The following is a 20093-nucleotide window of genomic DNA, read 5'->3' as shown; positions in this document are numbered from 1 at the left end:
TAAAGTAGTTTTTTTTCCAATTCTGTGAAGAAAGTCATTGGTAGCTTGATGGGGATGGCATTGAATCTGTAAATGACCTTGGGCAGTATGGCCATTTTCACGATATTGATTCTTCCTATCTATGAGCATGGAATGTTCTTCCATTTGTTTGTATCCTCTTTTATTTCCTTGAGCAGTGGTTTGTAGTTCTCCTTGAAGAGGTCCTTCACATCCCTTTTAAGTTGGATTCCTAGGTATTTTATTCTCTTTGAAGCAATTATGAATGGGAGTTCACTCATGATTTGGCTCTCTGCTTGTCTGTTATTGGTGTATAAGAATGCTTGTGATTTTTGTACATTGATTTTGTATCCTGAGACTTTGCTGAAGTTGCTTATCAGCTTAAGGAGATTTTGGGCTGAGACGATCGGATTTTCTAGATATACAATCATGTCATCTGCAAACAGGGACAATTTGACTTCCTCTTTTCCTAATTGAATACCCTTTATTTCTTTCTCCTGCCTGATTGCCCTGGCCAGAACTTCCAACACTATGTTGAATAGGAGTGGTGAGAGAGGGCATCCCTGTCTTGTGCCAGTTTTCAAAGGGAATGCTTCCAGTTTTTGCCCATTCAGTATGATATTGGCTGTGGGTTTGTCATAGATAGCTCATATTATTTTGAGACATATCCCATCAATACCTAATTTATTGAGAGTTTTTAGCATGAAGGGCTGTTGAATTTTGCCAAAGGCCTTTTCTGCATCTATTGAGATAATCATGTGGTTTTTGTCGTTGGTTCTGTTTATATGCTGGATTACATTTATTGATTTTCGTATGTTGAACCAGCCTTGCATCCCAGGGGTGAAGCCCACTTGATCATGGTGCATAAGCTTTTTGATGTGCTGCTGGATTCGGTTTGCCAGTATTTTATTGAGGATTTTTGCATCAATGTTCATCAGGGATATTGGTCTAAAATTCTTTTTGGTTGTGTCTCTGCCTGGCTTTGGTATCAGGATGATGCTGGCCTCATGAAAAGAGTTAGGGAAGATTCCCTCTTTTTCTATTGATTAGAATAGTTTCAGAAGGAATGGTACCAGCTCCTCCTTGTACCTCTAGTAGAATTTGGTTGTGAATCCGTCTGGTCCTGGACTTTTTTTGGTTGGTAGGCCTCAATTATGGCCTCAATTTCAGAGCCTGTTATCGGTCTATTGAGAGATTCAACTTCTTCCTGGTTTAGTCTTGGGAGCGTGTATGTGTTGAGGAATTTATTCATTTCTTCCAGATTTTGTAGTTTATTTGCGTAGAGGTGTTTATAGTATTCTCTGATGGTAGTTTGTATTTCTGTGGGATCGGTGGTGATATCCCCTTTATCATTTTTTATTGCGTCTATTTGATTCTTCTCTCTTTTCTTCTTTATTAGTCTTGGTAGCAGTCTATCAATTTTGTTGATCTTTTCAAAAAACCAGCTCCTGGATTCATTGATTATTTTAGATATTGATATAGTGTGTGTATTGGTTCCTACCCAAATCTCATGTTGAATTGTAATCCCCAGTATTGGAGGCGGGGCCCGGTGGCAGGTGACTGGATCATGGGAGTGAATTTCTTATGAATAGTTTAGCACCATCCCCTTGGTGCTGTCCTCACAATAGTGAGTTCTCGTGAGACCTGGTCATGTGAAAGTGCGTGGCACGCCCCCACTTCTCTCTCTTGCTCCTGCTTTCGCCATATGATGTGCCTGCTCCCCCTTCACCTTCTGCCACGATTGTAAGCTTCCTGAGGCCTCCCTAGAAGCTGAGCAGATGCCAGCACCATGCTTCTTGTAAAGCCTGCAAAACTGTGGGCCAATTAAACCTCTTTTCTTATAAATTACCCAGGCTCAGGTATTTCTTTATAGCAATGCAAAATCAGCCTAATACTTATGTGTTCCAGAATCTCTGATTTGCCTGCAGTTGTAAGCTTACTTTTTCTTGTAATGCCTACTTCTGACCTGATTAGGCCATTTATGTTCTAATTTTGTTGTTGTTTCCTTAAAACATCACGTTATGATCAATCTTTTCCCTTTCAATGTAAAATGATTTCTATTTCACTGATTCCATTTCATTCAGGAAGTAAGTTTGTAAATTCTAGCTAAAAGAGACTCAGTTCAAATTTCAGCTCAGATTAGAAGAGTTCCAGAAATAATCATGATGTATTCATATTATTTTTAAAGCTACGTATTAAGCATTAACAATTTGCTAGCCACAGTGTATGTAAAGAGGAACACAATGCAGTCCATAGCTTTTTGGTACTTATATTCTAATGAGACTTCCTGTAAAAGAAGAGGTCATACCACAGACAGAAAGAACTAGATACATGAAGCCTGTAAGCCTGGAGATGACTCAGTGGTCAAAAGATAACTGTCTTCTTTAAAGATTTAAAGGTTTTTTCCTAGGGAAGAGAGATCAGACTTATTTCTCATGGCTTTTGCCCACTGATGTGGACAGTGGGTACTATTAGTCACTCAAAAAAATGTATTTTGCATAAATGAATGAATGTCATCTTGAGCCTAGGAACTTGAATCAATTCCAGATATTTTTCATTTGCTGTAAGAAATGGCGCTTAACTTGGTCACCTACTTGCTGTGAGCCTTCAGAAAAAGAAAAAAAAAAGTCAATTTAAGAACCAGGATGACTTAGGTAATAGCCACAGGAAGAAGGATTTGGGTTTGATATAAAGATGCAATTTCTAAAGGTCAGAGTGTTCAAACATGCATGGTCTTACTTTCTGAAAGGAATTAAGAAGTTTTCAGGCATAGTGGACTAAATGACAGAGATTGGAGGAGAAGACATTCAGATATTTGAGGTTCTCAGACAAGGGCTCAAGATATTCTGAGCTCTTCAGTGGAAATGTGGGGGTGGTTGGGAATTAGCAAAGCAAAGGCCCTAGGGTCCCTGGGGGATGAGATAGGGGAAAGAGTTAGACAGGAACCAGGACCCCATAAATAGTCCACAGGGTAGAACTAGACTACCAGACAAAACTAATGAAATTAATTAAAGGAGAGAAACTTCACTGGAGTCTCTGTCATGTTGAGTGGGCCACCCAGAAAACGGTATGCTTGGGACCACACAGATACTGAGAACTCATCTCTTAGCCCTGAATACAAGGTCTGTTTGGCTGTGAAAAGCCAGTGTATTTGTTTTAGAGGAAACCAAGGCTCTCGGCAGTCCTGGTGGAAATATTTGACCCTGCCCTGGGAGTGTCTCTTAATTCTGTGTCCTATCAGACAGAGGTAGTAGAAAATGAAGGGTCGTCTGGAATGCTTAATAGCTCAGCGACTTTTGGAAATCCACTCTGACCTTCAGGTTCATTGGCCAAAGGAGGATAGCAACATGAAGCTGGAGGGTGGTGTGAGAATTAAACAAGAATTGGTTCTGATCTGTGCTAGGTGCATCTAATCAATGTATTGTTTCTTTTTTCCCCTTCTAGCTTTGAACTTTTATAATTCTTTCTCCATGAGAAGCTTCAAAATCTTTTAATTTTCAGGCTAAGCGCAGTGAGTCATACCTGTCATCCCATCACTTTGGGAGGCTGAGACGGGTGGATCACCCGAGGTCAGGAGCTCGAGGCCAGCCTGTCCAACATGGAGAAACCCCATCTCTACTAAAAATACAAAATTAGCCGGGTGTGGTGGCATATGCCTGTCATCCCAGCTACTCAGGAGGCTGAGGCAAAAGAATCACTTGACTTTTTTTATTTTCATTTCCTCTTGGGAGCCACTAATTTATTATTCGAGAAAGTCAAATGGTATTTATAGATCCATGAAACTGGAATGTGTTGTGTAAACTAAGATGAAGGCAAAGCCAGGGCTTCTTGTTGCCCCTCAGGATCCCAGTAACCTGGTTTGGCTATTTTGTAAACCCAACTAATTTTTCTCCATGTCTGCTAGTGTTACTCTAAATTAAGATGTAATGCATTCTGGAAGGTCATTGGCATTTGAAGGGTCTTCTCTAAACTGTATCTAAATCACCTAGAGTTGATGCAGCATTCTAGGAAGGACAAACATGTATTTTTACATTTAATTCAAAATGTGACAGAAAACTGAGACGGTCATGTTCTTTTCTTCATCCAGAAAATCTCTCATTCCACAAGCATAATTCCCTACTCACCAGGAGTCACCAGGCTTGCATCAAACAAAAGTGTGTTGGCATTACAATAATCAAAGCAGGACCAAAATGCCCTTCAGTCTTCACGCTCCTTTCAAACCAAACAAAATATGGCCCTATGCACATCTATTCCAGACAAGGCATTCCCATGGGAGTGGGGGTAAAATGTCCTAATGCATTTTCAATTTACAAAGTAACTCCCTATATTTAGATCAGTCAGTTTATATCTGAGTTCAAAAATTCCAGAGAATCTGGCATCTTTCCTCCCTAGCACGATTATGTTTTTCAAAGAATTCTGTTCTCAAAAATTTTTACCCTTCTCTCAGAAATAGGCTCTTTACTAGGGATATTTTAAGCTATATAAATGTTTCTTTATTTTCATACTTACAAGCGGTCTAATTCACTTTGTCAGTACATGGTTTTGCTTTTTAAAGGATCTGTTTACGATGCATACAACAAAACCAAGTAATCATGTTGTCACCCAATATTAGAAAAATGATCATTAGTGCTCACAATAATCATGTCAGGCCACATAAAATCAAAATAATGCCTTATAATCCATCCAAGACTATCAGATCTGAGTTGTTTATGTTTATATATTTTATTCTATGATAATTCCTTGATATATGGGTAAGTCATTTGTCTGCAATACATTTTAGTATGAATTAGGTGGGCTTTGTTTTGTTTAGTTTTAGACAGTCACATAAGGAGGGCAGGGGCAGGATTAGAAAACATTAAAAGACTTGGAAAATGATCTAAAATAAACACAGGGCATCAAAGAGAAACTTAGCGTCTAAGAGCAAGGATGAGGAAAAGAAGATAATCACATAAAAAATGTTTCATTTCTCCATATTGGTGGTCAGAAGTGACCCCAGCGCTAAGTACCACACCACAGGAAGATTTTTACAAAGGAGATAACATAATATTTCTGAATTAGAGTTTTGGGATGTAGTTCATGTTAAGTGGTTAGTTCAGGCTTTCAAGCAGTTTGCACTTTGAAATCAGAGTCATTTCTGAAATCCTATGAGAATTCAGTTTTTAATTTCATAAGAAATAACTGATTTGCCCGAAAATCAAATGTTGGAATTGAAAAGGGCAGATTTTTAGATAAAATCATGTTACAGTTGATTCTGTGAGCACCTGTATTAGTTCTTTCTCGTTTTAAATATACCTCAAAACTCCTTGTGCTGGCCGAGTGTGGTGGCTCATGCCTGCAATCCCAGCACTTTGGGAGGCTGAAGCGGGTGGATCACCTGAGATCAAGAACTCGAGACCAGCCTGGCCAACATGGTGAAACCCCGTTTCTACTAAAAATACAAAAAATTAGCCAGGCTTGGTGGCAGGGACCTGTAATCCCAGCCACTCAGAAGGCTGAGGCAGGAGAATCGCTTGAACCTGGGAGGCAGAAGTTGCAATAAGCTGAGATCCTGCCATAGCACTCCAGCCTAGGCATCAAGAGCAAAACTCCATCTCAAAAACAAACAAACAAAAAACAAACCAAAACACTCCTTGTGCTGTGCTGAAGTCTTGGTTGAGAGAATTGCGGACATCAGGGCATGCTGAAGCCCTACCTCGATGGGCACTGAGCACAATCAACCAACAAGCAGGGAAGGGAGGCAGCAGGTAAGAGCAGGGATATGCCTGCTGAGCCGCCCCTCACCCTTGACTGTGGGCAGTGGACAGGGATCATCCAGGTCTTCACAAAAGCATAGACAGCTTTCCAGATGGAATGGAGGCTTAGATGCCTAAATAATAGATGCCTGTTAAATAGACTAACAACATCAAGAGGGCAGAGAATGATGAAACAAAGACTAAACAGATATGGAGGCTGAAGAACTAGCTTCAGAAGAGAATTCTGTGGGACACCTGCAGGCACCTTAGGACCTTGCCTTGGATTTATAGAGACTTGCAGAAATAGAAGTGGCATGTCCAAAGCATCATCTTCATTACTATTCATTGTGTATGCTTACATGAACTGAGGACTGTGGGTGCATGGTTATCACAACACGGCCATGGGACATGATTGATGGAAAGACACCAACAGCCACAGATAAAGGATGCAAAAGTTTTATCTGAACCGAAACTTTAAAATTTATAGAGATAGTTATTGACAGAGGCAATATAGCATGCTCCCAGATGGAAGTAGAGGCTCCCCACATCTACGGTCTTGCATGGAGGTGCAGGTACTGTATCACACACCAAGTGACCATTTCACCAAGTGCAAGGAGCTCACAGCTGCCATCCACGTGGTACTAGTGTGTATTAGGAGGGACTTTATTATACTCTCCTGTCCCCTCCCCATGTCTCTGATCTGGAGATTCTTGTTCACTCTGCCTTTTCACCACATACAAGGAATTACTACAAAACCACTCAAGTAAGCATTTGATTGGATAAATCCAAGACCTTGTCCAAACACATAGCATCCCTTAGGAGGTCCAAAGATCGGGCTTGTTTTAGGTCCATTTCTACAGAAGACATTGTTTACATGTTTACTCTAAAAACCTGAAGTTGGTATTTCCAACCCAGACTAGTCTGGAAATGGTGACTTCTGGGGAAGGTTCTGTTTGAAGATTTCATTAGAAGTTTCATCCAGTCTTCAGTTTGATTACTTTTAGGCCTGAACTGACTTCTGGTGTCCCCAGCTGAGCTAGGCTAGCTGGCAAGTGGAGGCCTAATAACAGATCCACTTCCAGTCAAAAGGCCATTGCTGTGCTTGTTGATAAATACTGCGTGTGTGACTCATGTTATTTATTTAACCTTTAATAATGCTTACCACACACCTGCATTTCTGGGGTCTGTGGCTGAAGTTTAGGAATCAGTCCACTTGATTATGAGTTCAGAGACCTAAGTTTAGTCCTAGTACCAATGGTACCAACAGAGCAGTAAGTTAAATAGCTTCACATCTCAAGTGACTTTCTTCATCTATAAAATAAGGCAATCGATGCTTTTGTAGTTCATGAGCATAGATGATCGGGTGTTCATGCACGTGTGTGAGATGTGCCACCCTCGAATGCGCACATTACCCGCCTGACCTGAAGAAAAAAACATTAAGTGAAAAAGATTTTTTAAAAATAAATAAAATAAGGCAACTGGACTAGGTTAACATTTATCCAAGATTTTCCTGAAGTTTCTCACTGGGCTCACCTGAGGTGGTTATAGAAAAGTAAATCTTTGTGGACTTATCCCTGACTTAGATTTGGAATCTTTGGAGAAGGGGTCCGGAATATTTCACTTGTAGCAAATTTCCCCTAGGGACACTGAACCATCAGGTCATTTCTGAGGTTTCATCGATCTTTGACATTACATAAGGACAAGGACAAAGTAATATTTCTATTGATCTGTCGTGACTATATGAATAAGGTTAATTCTAGCAATTTGGCCCAAATGTGTTAGATCACCTTCGCAGCGCTTTATATCAGGTGATTGAGTCATCAAGCCTAGAGATACTATGGCAATTGTTGAAGCAGCTCAGAATTTTAAGCCAAGATGACCTGGGTTCAAATCCTGCCTGATTTCTGCTCCAGTTGTCTTCCTTCCTGATTCCCTAAGCCTCCATTTCCCAATCTGTTAAGCGTGTGTGATAACAACGCCTGTGTGTCTTAGGCAGTACCATCACAAATATTTCCATAAAAGAGAGCTCAGGAGAGGCAATTCTAAGTGTGGGCCAGGGTAGGAAGTGCAGGGCGGGGAATGGGATGGAGGACAGATCTTGAAACTTCATTTGCCTAAGAAGGTCCACGTGGGGCGGCTTTGGCAAAAGTAGGAAGATGGGAACTGATGGAGATTTACTATCACTACTTGTGATGATTATGAAGATTAATAAGGAAATAAGGATTTTTTCATAGATTTTCTGACACAAACAATGATCAATGAGTAACAGCTCTTATTAAGTTGAACCATATGAAATTGCTAATTTTCAACTCTTTTTGACCGTCTAAATGGCAGTTCCATATGGTTTCAAAATAATATAATTTAATATGGAAATCCCAGTATGACATAATGAATTTATTTTTCCCAAATTATTCATGTCCTTTTCAAGAAAAAGTGAGAGAGATGTCACTGAATATACAATGTGTTTTTTTCTTTTATAATGATTTTTTTTATTTTAATGAAAATTCAAAAGGCTTCACCTCAAGTCACATTACAATCATTTTTCTAAGTAATGATATGATAAGAAGTGAGGCAGCAGGTGGGAGTTGTGATAGAAAACACCCAGGAGGATGTCAGATGAGAGATTCTTATGCCTTGTTCTAACTATTATGATAACAGCTGTCCTTCTTGCACAGCACACCCTGTCTCTGCGACTTTAATGATGACCTGAACTCCTAATCAAGTGTTCATGTGGCCCATAGACACCACTGGGTGCTTAAAAAGTCACACACTCTCTGCCTGCTGGTAAGGGATGGCTCTGCATTTCCTTTCCTTAGAGGCCATCTTATAAACAAGAACTAGTCATATGGGGTATAAAAATAATTAATGGTCTTAACTGAACTATTAATATGATGTTACTAACCAGATGAGATATCAATCTAATTTAATTTGCTAATTTCATATTCACATTTTATCTAATAGCTAAAGTAAAGAATAAATCATATTGACTCTCATATGTTTATGCTTCATGTTTTTAAACCTCGTGGGTGTGGATGACTCTATTGAAATTTATTTTCTGTAAGTTCTCATAGAATATCTGGAGAGCTTGCTAACAGGAAAAATGGAACCGTAAGGTTTTCCCGGCCATGACTACTCACATTGAACATCTCACCCAGCAAACATAACATTTGTTACTACCTGAGTCCAAATACTCAAGATGTCACATAACAATATGAGAACTCAGAATGGGAAAATAAGCCTGAATATTTTATTAGAAACCCAGAATTGCAAAGAACCCAGATCTGACTAAACACATCCATGATTACTATTAGTCTATACTGATTCATTAATTCAATCATTTTATCTCTCAGGTGGCAGGAGAAAGCATACAAGAGAAGCATTCTTTCAAAAATAGATTAGCGAGGATTTTCTTGTGTACTTCATATTTGTTTTGTTGTTGGTGGTGTTTAATTGAAAGATGATGAAAGGAAGACAGAAATCTTTACCTAAATTTTTCCCCACCTCCATCTCTGACTTGATCTCTGTGCCAATCTTTGGCAACCCCAAGGAGATTCTATTTCTGTGTCTCTCTGGGTCTGATGTAAGTGAGGAAAGAATGCTGAACTGAGAACTAATAACAATGGACTTGGGATGGTAGTGACCCAAGCTCTTAAACTGTCTTTGATTTGATCTAGTGTGATATATTTAAGCATCATGATATGGTAAAGAAAATACTACAGGAAAGACAACAAGAGAGAAACAAACAAAGGAACCCTCAGTTCCAGTCCTGGTTCAGCTTCCGACATAAGACCAGGAAACTGAGAAAAAGAAACCCCTTAAAAGAAAGTCAGGGAAGCACACTAGCCAGGCTGAGACTGGGCAGCAACTCTCAAGGCAATGATGTGGAAGTCTTGGCACATTCAGGGACCCGACAAGAGGATGTGTTGGGATGGTCTCATGGAGTTCATGGAGTTTGGGATTTTCATGGCAAGAATAGCAAGATTCAGGAGGCTAAAGCAGAGGTCAGTAAACTATAAGAACTGAAAATCTAATCCGGCCCCACCCCTTTGTTTGCATGTTATCTATGCTGCTTTCATACAACAGCAGAATAGAATCTAGTAGTTGCAACAGAGACCATGTAGCCCACAAAGCTGAAAATGCTTATTATCTGACCCTTTACAGAAGTTTGTTGATGCCTGGGGTAGAATAATTCAGAAGGAAGGTCAGAATATTACAACAAAAGTAGGAAATTGGGAATGAACATATTACATTAAAAGACAAAAAGGAGAGCAATCTGCCCTAAACAGAAACCCCTAGAAGTAAGGAGTGGGGAGTCGGGGGTGTCGCCTTGCAAAGTTCACACTATGGAGTCTTGATGATGAGATCAAAGAATTTTCACTTAATTCTCTAGATAGAAAAAAAAAGCCACTTCAAAGTTTTTCACTAGTAATGACAGTGATGTTTTAATTTAGTTACTGTATATGAGATGAGCTAAATAGGAAATCTTCAGAAAAATGACCCTCAGTGTGTGTAATGGAGAAAACTGGAAATGAACCAACTCAGGTACAGACCTAGGATTCCCTACACCTCAGGCCAGTTCAAAGATTGTTGTGTCTTTGTAAAAGTGAAACATTTATCAGTATATGTTTTTAAGGTGAGTCATTTAGATTTTCCTAGTCCAGACATTTTTCTTGTCCTACTTTATTTTTTCTACTTTTTTCCCTTAACATCTTGCATATGCCTTGGCTAGTTGTGATCAGTTCTTAAAGCTGCAGAAGGAGACATCTGTTGCTGAGTGTTGGTCACTGCTCAGTAACCTGTCTGTAAGTTAATAATGGCACGCTATTGCCGAATAATAACTGTTACTTTCTTCCTAATGTCCCTGAAGCATTATTAAATGTGGCACTTATAGCCCCTTATATGCAATTTACCTCTGTAGAAGGTCATCTGCAAATACAGTACTTAAAAATATGCCACAAGGAACTGTGCAATTACATGCTGAGACATTCATTACCAGCACATGCCTACACAGAATACACCCCATTTTAAATTTAGCCACTCTTAAAACTGGCAATGGAGTCCTCTTTGATGCATCTTCACAGCAGAAAACATCCTGTCTCCCTCACTTTTCTGAATGTCGTGAAGCCATACCTTGGCTCCAGAATGCTAAGATATCAAAGGCTGAAGCAGGTGATGCTTACCCTCAATGAGTCCTGTTGCTCTTTCTCATCCCTGAAAGATAACAAGGGTCAGCCAGGCGCGGTGGCTCACGCCTGTAATCCCAGCACTTTGGGAGGCCGAGGCAGGCGGATCACAAGGTCAGGAGATCGAGACCATCCTGGCTAACACAGTGAAACCCCGTCTCTAATAAAAATACAAAAAAAATTAGCCAGGCGTGGTGGCAGGCGCCTGTAGTCCCAGCTACTAGGGAGGCTGAGGCAGGAGAATGGCGTGAACCCGGGAGGTGGAGCTTGCAGTGAGCCGAGATGGCGCCACTGCACTCCAGCCTGGGCGACAGAGCAAGACTCTGTCCCCCCCCAAAAAAAAAAAAAAAAAGAAAGAAAGATAACAAGGGTCTTCATGCTTCCCCCAGACTCCCCAGGTGCACCTACCCTAAACATATTTTAGTGTTCTCCTTTCAGCAGTATCTTATGCTCTGGACTTTCCTCAATTCCCACTCTCCCCCCAAAAACCAACATGTCAAGGAGGTCCCAGCTTAAGATGATGGATTAAAAATACAAATCTAATTTTACATCCTTTGTATTAGTCAGCTCAGGCTGCTATAACAAAATTCCACAGACTGGGTGGCCATTCATTCATCACAGTCCTGGGTAGACTATGAGACTGGGAAGTCCAAGATCAAGGTGCTAGAAATTTAGTAACTAGTGAGGACCTGTTCCTGGCTTACAGATAGCAGTCTTTACACTGTATGCTCACATGAAAACAGTAAGCCCTGGTTTTTCTTCCTCTTTTTATAAGGACATTATATTTCTATCATTGGGACCTCATCCTAATGACCTTGTCCAAAACTAATTACCTCCCAACGTTCCCACCTCCAAATACCGTCACATTGGAGGTTAGAACTTCAACATGTGAGTTTAGGCAAGACAAACATTCAGTCATAACACCTTCTTAAAACAACTCTAAATTTAAAACAAAAGGATAAAAAGATATGTAACCACAAAGAGAATGAGAATAAAAAAATTAGCAAAAGCAAAAATATTTTGGAAACTGGAAAGAAAATTAATTAAAGACAACAAAGTTCTGAGTCTACAGTGAAGAAAGTAAAGAATCAGCCTAATTTATACCAGATAATCCTCAAAAGTCACAGGAACTGACAGCATCAGATATTTATGAAGTTAGCAGTAAAGGGGGGCACTTAAAATGAGGCAGAATCAAGTCAAAAAGTAATCATGTCTCTAAATATCATCTCCAACTCCATGTCATTCAATTATGGCCCCTCACAAACCAAGTAGAAATCTGGAGATCATTTTTTCTATAAAGAGGATAAAAAAGAGTGTGATGGTTAATTCTAAAGCAAATGAAGCAAGAATAAGATGTTCTAAAAGAGAAAATTCAGAACATAAATTAGAGCAACTCTTAGAAATCAAAAGTATGGTGGCAGAAATCAAAACTTATAGAGAGATGAAATATAAACTTGAAGAAATTTCCAGAAAATAGAGTACTAACATAAAACTAAGAAACAAGAGATTAGAAAACGGAAGATTCAATCCAGAAAAACAAATTTAAGTTATAACCATTCCTGAAAGAGAAAATAAAGAAAATAGACGAGAAGGAATCATGAATAAACTAGTTCAAAAAAATTCCCCAAATTAAAAGACACTTTTCATATTGAAAAGTCTCACAAGGTCCAGTGCAGTGGCTCATGCTTATAATCCCAGCACTTTGGAGGCTGAGGTGGGTGGATCACTTGAGGCCAGGAGTTCGAGACCAGCCTGACCAACATGGCAAAACCCTGTCTCTACTGCAAATAGAAAAAATTAGCTGAGTGTGGTGGTGCCCACCTGTAATCCTAGCTACACCAGAGGCTGAGGCATGAGAATCACTTGAACCCAGGAGGCGGAAGTTGCAGTGAGCTGAGATCAAGCCACTGCACTCCAGCCTTGGCAACAGAGTGAGACTCTGTCTCAAGAAAAAAAGAAAATAAAAGTCTCACAAAAACCCAGCAAATGAGTAATAAACTAAGGCATAACATTGTGACAATTTAGCTTATTGGAGATATTAGAAAGATTTTAAACACTTCAAGATAAAAGGAAACAAAGACAAGTGTCTTCTGAGTTCTCAAAAGTGACACTGGAAGCTGTATTAATGCTTTCAAAAGTCTGAAGAAAAACAATCACCAGGGTAGAATTTAATACCCAGCTAAACTATCAATCAAGAATAAAAATAAATTGAAACTATGTTGTAACTAAGAAGATCTCAAGTTGTTTATCTCCTATACACACCTTTGTCTGAAAACTACTAGAAGTTTTCATAAAAATGAGGAAGGAAAGTAAGAAGCAAAGAAAATTCCCAAAATGGTGGCAACAAAGGATCCCAGAATAACTTACGTGTACCAAATACAGCAAGTAAGCAATCCAGATTGAAGCAAGTTAAAAAATGTGTGGCCACGGCCTCATCTTGACAGCCAACTTTTCCTCCAGAGTAAAGTGTTAGGCACACTGAAATTAAAGAAACAATCACTTTATTGGTGACATGCATCATGATGACAGTGAATGGCTAATACTAAATGACAAGATAACAAAGAATTATGTTCCTATCAGAAACATTCACATCAAAGCCTAGCGTATCTGCTTTATTTAGTGTCCTGGCAAGAGCTATATAGCTTTGCTATAAACTACAATGCAGAAGAAAACACAAATCCACCAAGATGAAATAAATTCTTGAGTGTACACAGTTGCTTATATATGCATGGAATATTTCTGAGGGATTTCTTACAAGGTGGTAGCAATATTTACTGGTGGCTAGGTGAGAAGAGGTTGACCGAAGACTTAATTTTCACAATTTAACCCTTTGATCCTTTTAAAAATATATAATATGTTCTTCTATTGCCTACTACAGAATAAAATACATTTCCTAAAAATTATTATAAATACACATACTTTGGCTCCAGTTATTTGCTTCTAGGGATTTATCTAACAAATATTCCCAAACATGTACATGATGACATGGATGGGAGATTATTCATTGAAATATTGCTTGTAATACCAAAAGACTGGCAACAATAAAAATAATTATCAATAGAGCAAGAGTGAAATAAAATGGAAGCACTACATGAAAGAAATAAGAGCAGGCATGTAAGTAACCTCAATAAATGTCAATGAATTAAACACCAATTTCCAACAAACATGACAAGATGCTCAATGACATTAATTGGGGAGATATCGCATAAAATATCAATGAGATACATTTTCATAACTATCAGATTGACCGAGTCTTATAACGTATTCATTATGATATGAGTAAACAGAAACTCTAATTTTACCTGAGGTTGCCGGTCTTTTGCTGTCAGAATCTATAAATACCCACATTTCCAGCCAGGGCATTTAATACTATTCAACATGAGATGTCAAAAATGCCCAATCTTCTTCCCATGAATCCCTCAGACACCTCTGACCTTCACCATTCCAAGAAGTCTCCCTGGAAATGCCAGGTGTCGTCCTCACTCTCTGTGCCCTGTGGCTCCCCTGCATCTTGTTCTGAAACACCGTGCTGTGTGCACAGCCCACAGGCCTGATCCCTGCTGGTTAATCTATTCTTTTCTTCATTCTTTTGGCATTGGAACTTTTTTCGCCTCATCTTTAATTAGTGAAATATACTGCATATTGTGCGCTACAGTTTTGGTTTGTTTCTGTCCACCTTCAATGGTTGCTCTGATATGACTTTTTTTTTGAGACAGAATCTCGCTCTGTTGCCAGGCTGGAGTGCAGTGGCGCAATCTCGGCTCCCTGCAACCTCCGCCTCCTGGGTTCAAGTGATTCTCCTGCCTCAGCCTCCTGAGTATCTGGGATTACAGGTGCGTGCCACCATGCCTGGCTAATTTTTTTGTATTTATAGTACAGACAGGGTTTCACCACGTTGGTAAAACTCCTGACCTCGTGATAATAACCTCGTGATCCAAACTCCTGACAGTTATCCGCTTGCCTCAGTCACCCAAAATGCTGAGATTACAGGCGTGAGCCACCACACCCGGCCTGCTATGACACTTGGTGCTTATAGATGACAGCAGCTTGACAATGAGGTTTGTGGGAGATGAAGTGAGAAGGAGAGAGGATGCAGAGATCTAACATTTATTGGGCTGTAACCACATATCTGTCATCATATAAAATTTATTTTATTTCATCCTTCAAATAACTTTGATAGGAAGATAATATTATATTTCCCCTTTTTACAGATGAGGAAGCAGGTTCTTGCTTATGTTTTTTTTCTTTCTTGTCTTAATTGTGTGATTTACTGGGCAGGAGGACAAAGAGGATTCAGAACAAGGACAACACTTCTCAGTCAGCACTTTAAGAGATTATACTTGAAGAAAAAGGAAAACACCTTTGTAGTTAAATACAATTTATGCAACCTAGCCCCCTCCACTGTCATGTCGCTGACCTTTCTCCTGTATTTCTCCCTATCCTGGATCTACCAACTGTGCTGGTCATCTTGGTTTCCTCACATGCTCCAGAAATGTCCCTTCCTCAGGGCCTTTGCACTTGCTGCTTCCCTCACCTGAATGTCTTTTCCCCCAGGGGATCCTTTGCTCACCTCCTTCAGGTCTTTTCTCAAACATCACCTTAGAGTAACCACTAACCACTCAACTTAAAATGGCAACTCCTGCTAGGTGTGGTGGCACTGATCCATAGTCCCAGCTATTTGGGAGGCTGAAGTGGGAGGGTTGCTTGAGCCCAGGAGTTTGAGGTTGCAGTGAGCCATGATTGCACCACTGCACTCCAATCTCGTGACAGAGTGAGACCCTGTCTCAAAAATTTTCTTAAAGGGTGATTCCCCATCAGAACCTTCCTATCCTTCTCTGTGTTTCTCCATTGTACTAATCATGATTTGATACATCAGATTTTTATTTATTTACTGTGCACTGTCTTTCCCACTAGCATGTAAATTCCACAGGGCAGAGACTTATCTGACTGTTCCCTCTCTGTACCTAGACCATTTCCTGACATATTGTAGATGTTTCATTAATGTTTATTGAATAAAATAAAGTGAAGTGAATTAATAAAGTTTAGGAAATTTTGAGTTCCTCAGAGTCAGCCAGATTTTTTTTATCTGCAAGAGGAAGAGCCTTTAGTATTCCTGTAAGTATTTTCAATCACCAAGAATAGAATCTAGCATGCACAATTTCCCAAACTCATGTGAACATACAACCTTCTTTCCATGGAACAGGTTACAAGTGCTTGTGCTCACGCTTTGGGAAATGCTTCTTTAAGCTTTCAAGCACTTACGCATAAATGGAAACAGAATTGTAAGAGCAGATTTTGATGAAAAGGAAAAAGGGGAGGACACTGGAATTCAATGTGTCTAAAGTGAAGTGAGACAGTCATTTCACTCAGGCACTCATTTATTTGTTCAGCAATTATTTCTTGAGTGCACCTGATGGGCCACACACCTTCCAGACATAGAGACTAGGTAGAGATCAACAGCAGCTGAGGTCTCGGCTTCACAGCCCTAGCTTTGCTGACTGCTTTTAATCCTATGAAATTCAGAGGAAGATTATTCCAAGCCTGTGCCCCTCTCCTTTGAAGACTTTTCTGATTAGAAAGATACAGAAATGTAATTAACCCCTGGATGAGGATGCTGCATGCAAATTTGTGAGGTAACAGGAGTTATGGATTTCTCTCCTGATCTGATTTAATCCCTTCAGGATTCGCACCATAATCAATATTCTGCCACCCGGAAGGCGTGACTGAATGAACCCAGACAAGCACCATCGACAGCCTTGCACTCTTTTATCATGTCTTCTTTTGGAGCAAGGGAGAGGATCATAGTGCAAAAGGGAGGAGGCTGGCTGGAAGATGAATTGGCAGGAGGTTGCTTTATCATCTCCAGGAGCCAATAAAAATAATTCATTAATTTCATTTTGGAAAAAAAAATCCTCTCTTCCTGATAAACAGAACAGGGCAACAACATATTGTTCAGTGAGTTATGGTGGCTAAAATCTCACTCTGAAAATTATTTGTCATGGCAACGGGTGAGTGTCACCCCTGAAGCCAGCAGCCTGAAGCAGACAGATTGTTTCAATTATCTAATTTTCACAATGAATGAACTCTGCTTATAGGAAATCCATAGGTGGCTGGCAGTGGGAAATGGCGGCTGTGATAAGTTCAGAGTTGGGAGATCTACATCCTCTCTCAAAACGTAGAACAGGACTGTAATTTTCTGCAAATATTCACAGAAGTAAAAGGAAGAAGAGCAAGAGAAAGAGGGAAACTCATAAAACTTCACTTTTTGTCTTAACTCCTGGCTCTGCATTTTCTTTCCAAATTGTCCACTCTCTGTCTGCTTCAGAGAAAGCTACAGGTAGGCCTTTGCTCTCACTGTCTAACTGTGTCTCTTCCCTCTTCTCTCTGTGTCTCTCACGGTCCTTTGAAAGTTATACACATGTGGCCAGAAAATGTCTGCCTTGGCCTCAATAGAAACTGCTATTTTACAAAGTAAATTTCACATTAAATGTTTGGTAAAATTGTGTATAAAGCTCTATACCAAATGAAAAATTCAGTTACCCTTCATTTAGGTAACCTCTCTTCTTTGTGTTTTCTTCTGACATCGTCGGTTGTCTAGAGCATATTTAGGGGACCAAAGGTGTCATTCGTTTTCTGCCTTACCCAGATAGATGTTCTTGGTATAAATGAAGCCAGGAAGGAGGCAGGACTTGTCGATGGTGCACTCTCATCTTCCAGCCCACCCCTCAGGGTCCTTTGACTCACTGGCATAGTCCTTTGCTCCTTCCCACTCTCTTAGCCCAAATAGGGTTGATACAGCTCTAGTTTTGTCTCCCTTTCTCCTGTTCCAGTTTCTGTACCTTAGTCTCACCAATCCCTACATATCCTGTTTGTGATTTTTTGAGGGAGGCGATTTCAACCAGAATGACTACCAAGAAATGACTTTCCCAAAGTAATGGGCTTTTATGGTGAAATGTTAGATGCAAAGAGAGTTTGAAAATGTGTTAACATTGAGTGGGGTTTCATTGTAACCAGTGAGGGTGAGGCACAAAGCTTACAATCACACTGTATGCAATCAACCTTTCCAACCAAGCCTGCTTTTTAGTATGACCCTCAGCCCCGAAGGAAATCACCACCCAGACTACATCTCACGCTTTCCTGAGATTCTCAATGCATTCAGAGCTTGACTCCAGTGGAAAAAAAACAAAAAAAAAAACAAAAAAAAAAAACAACAAAAAAAAACAACAAAAAAAAACTCATTCTCTGCACTAATTTTTTCCTAATAATTCTCTGCACTGATTTTTTTCAGGTGGATTTAAAAAAAGAAGAATTTGATTTTAGTGTAAACTCATTTTGGGTAGGGCTAACATTGATTAAGTTGGTTTGTTTTCAAAATAATGCTTATTGAATCCCAAAATGAATGGAGACTTAGGTGTTCAGCTATGCATCACTTCAATACCCTTGTTTGGAAAGTTCAGTTTACAAAGCAAAACTCAAAACTGATTTACTGCTTCATAAACTGGAAGAACGCCCAAGGAAACGATTGCCCAAAGTCTGCTGGCTGGTGTACGCTGGATGCATCTTCAGAAAATCTACAGCCATATTTTCTTCCAAAGACCCTGACACGTAAGAGAAGCTATAATCATCAGTGTATCAAATTTTGGCCTCATGAGAATTTCTGATCAGTCTCTTCTCTTCAATATTTGTTCAAAGAGCTTATGTCTTCAATTCAATAGTTTAAACTCTAATGATCAAATCAGTAAGTGTTTATTTTGTAAATTGGTAAGAGGGAAGGCATAGACAGACTCGACCTTTCACTGATATTTTGTTTACAGTGATAAAAAAAAAAAAATGCCATCAGGAGAGCCAGAGAGTCTTTTGACTTTTTTTTTTTTTTTTTTTTTTGAGACAGAGTCTTGCTCTGTAGCCCAGGCTGAAGTGCAATGGCTCAATCTCGGCCCACTGCAACCTCCACCTCCCAGATTTTTGTGATTCTCTCACCCCAGCCTCTCGAGTAGCTGGGACTACAGGCATACGCCACCACTCCCGGCTAATTTTTGTATTTTTAGTAGAGATGGGGTTTCAACCATGTTGGCCAGGTTAGTCTCAAACTCGTGACCTCAAGTGATTCGCCTGCCTCGGCCTCCCAAAGTGCTGGGATTACAGGCGTGAGCCATCGTACCCAGCCCCGAAAGTCTTTCTTTCTATCAGGGACATAGCATTTATTAATGAGAGGTTGAGGATTGGTTTTTTTGTTGTTTTAAAGGAGAAGATATTGAAGTAGAATTCTTAGATGTTCTGTATCATTGTCCCTTTCCTTATGATGCATTGAGATTTTGATGAATTCTTTGCCACAGAATCAATATATTTGATGGGTATCGGCATTAAACATGCTACAGTATTTGTGAGACACTTCGGGAATAAATGCAGTTGCACTCCTCTAGAGAGTCAGTGTCAAGTAAGAAGTCTGGAGAGTCAAGGGTAAGATGTTTTAAATTTTCACAAATCCCACCTCTGGGTATTTCTACAGAATAATTGCAATAGGAATCTCGAGAAGATATTGACACTCCCATATTCATTGTAACACAATTTACAATAAGCAAGATGTGAAAACATTGATGAATGAATGGATGAAGAAAATGTTGTATATACATACAATGGAACACTATGCAGCCTTAGAAAAGGAAGGAAATTCTGCTATGTGCAACAATACGGATGAACCTTGAGGATATTACGCTAAGTAAAATAAGCCAGTCACAAGAATACCAATCGTGCATGATTTCACTTACATGAAGTGTCTCAAATGGTCAAATTCATAGAATCAAAGAGTAGAATATTGGTGACAAAGGCCTAGGAATAGAAGAAAATGAAGAGTCACTAATCAATGGATAAAAAGTCTCAAACAACATGAATAAGCCCTAGACATCTGATGTACAACATTATACCTATAGTCAACTCAACTTATATATTTGTTGAGGATAAATCTCATGCTGTGTTCTTATCAAAATAAAATAAAACATGGTATAATGAAATATATGAGAAGTCTTCACAGAATTTGGAATGATATCTCTATAAAACAATGGGCTTCCTCTTGACTTCACATGACAGTAGCAGTAAGGGAAATGTTAGATGAAGGCACAGTTGGTATATCCATCAGACTTCTATTTATGCTTTTATTCCCAAAGTATGTTATTTTACATTC

The 20093-nt window shown here is 39.5% G+C and overlaps 1 long non-coding RNA gene and 1 pseudogene across 3 annotated transcripts in view; one reads left to right on the top strand and one right to left on the bottom strand.

Moving 5' to 3' along the window:
• LOC129532033 (uncharacterized) overlaps window positions 1-19815 on the bottom strand; it is an 85831-nt gene extending 66016 nt beyond the window's left edge. For 2 of the 3 annotated variants that reach the window (XR_008677625.1, XR_008677623.1), the window contains exon 1: window positions 6899-7065. This is a non-coding gene — a long non-coding RNA (uncharacterized lncRNA). Of the gene's footprint in view, window positions 1-6898; window positions 7066-13279; window positions 13391-19680 lie in introns of those variants that run through there. The other variant, XR_008677624.1, reaches the window with a different exon arrangement.
• LOC115933907 (uncharacterized) lies at window positions 7060-7151 on the top strand (annotated as a pseudogene).
• Window positions 19816-20093: the final 278 nt, after the last annotated feature.

The sequence above is a fragment of the Gorilla gorilla genome, chromosome 11 (genome assembly GCF_029281585.2).
Source record: "Gorilla gorilla gorilla isolate KB3781 chromosome 11, NHGRI_mGorGor1-v2.1_pri, whole genome shotgun sequence".
NCBI classification, from domain to species: domain Eukaryota; kingdom Metazoa; phylum Chordata; class Mammalia; order Primates; family Hominidae; genus Gorilla; species Gorilla gorilla.
This window is presented reverse-complemented; position numbering and strand designations above follow the sequence as displayed.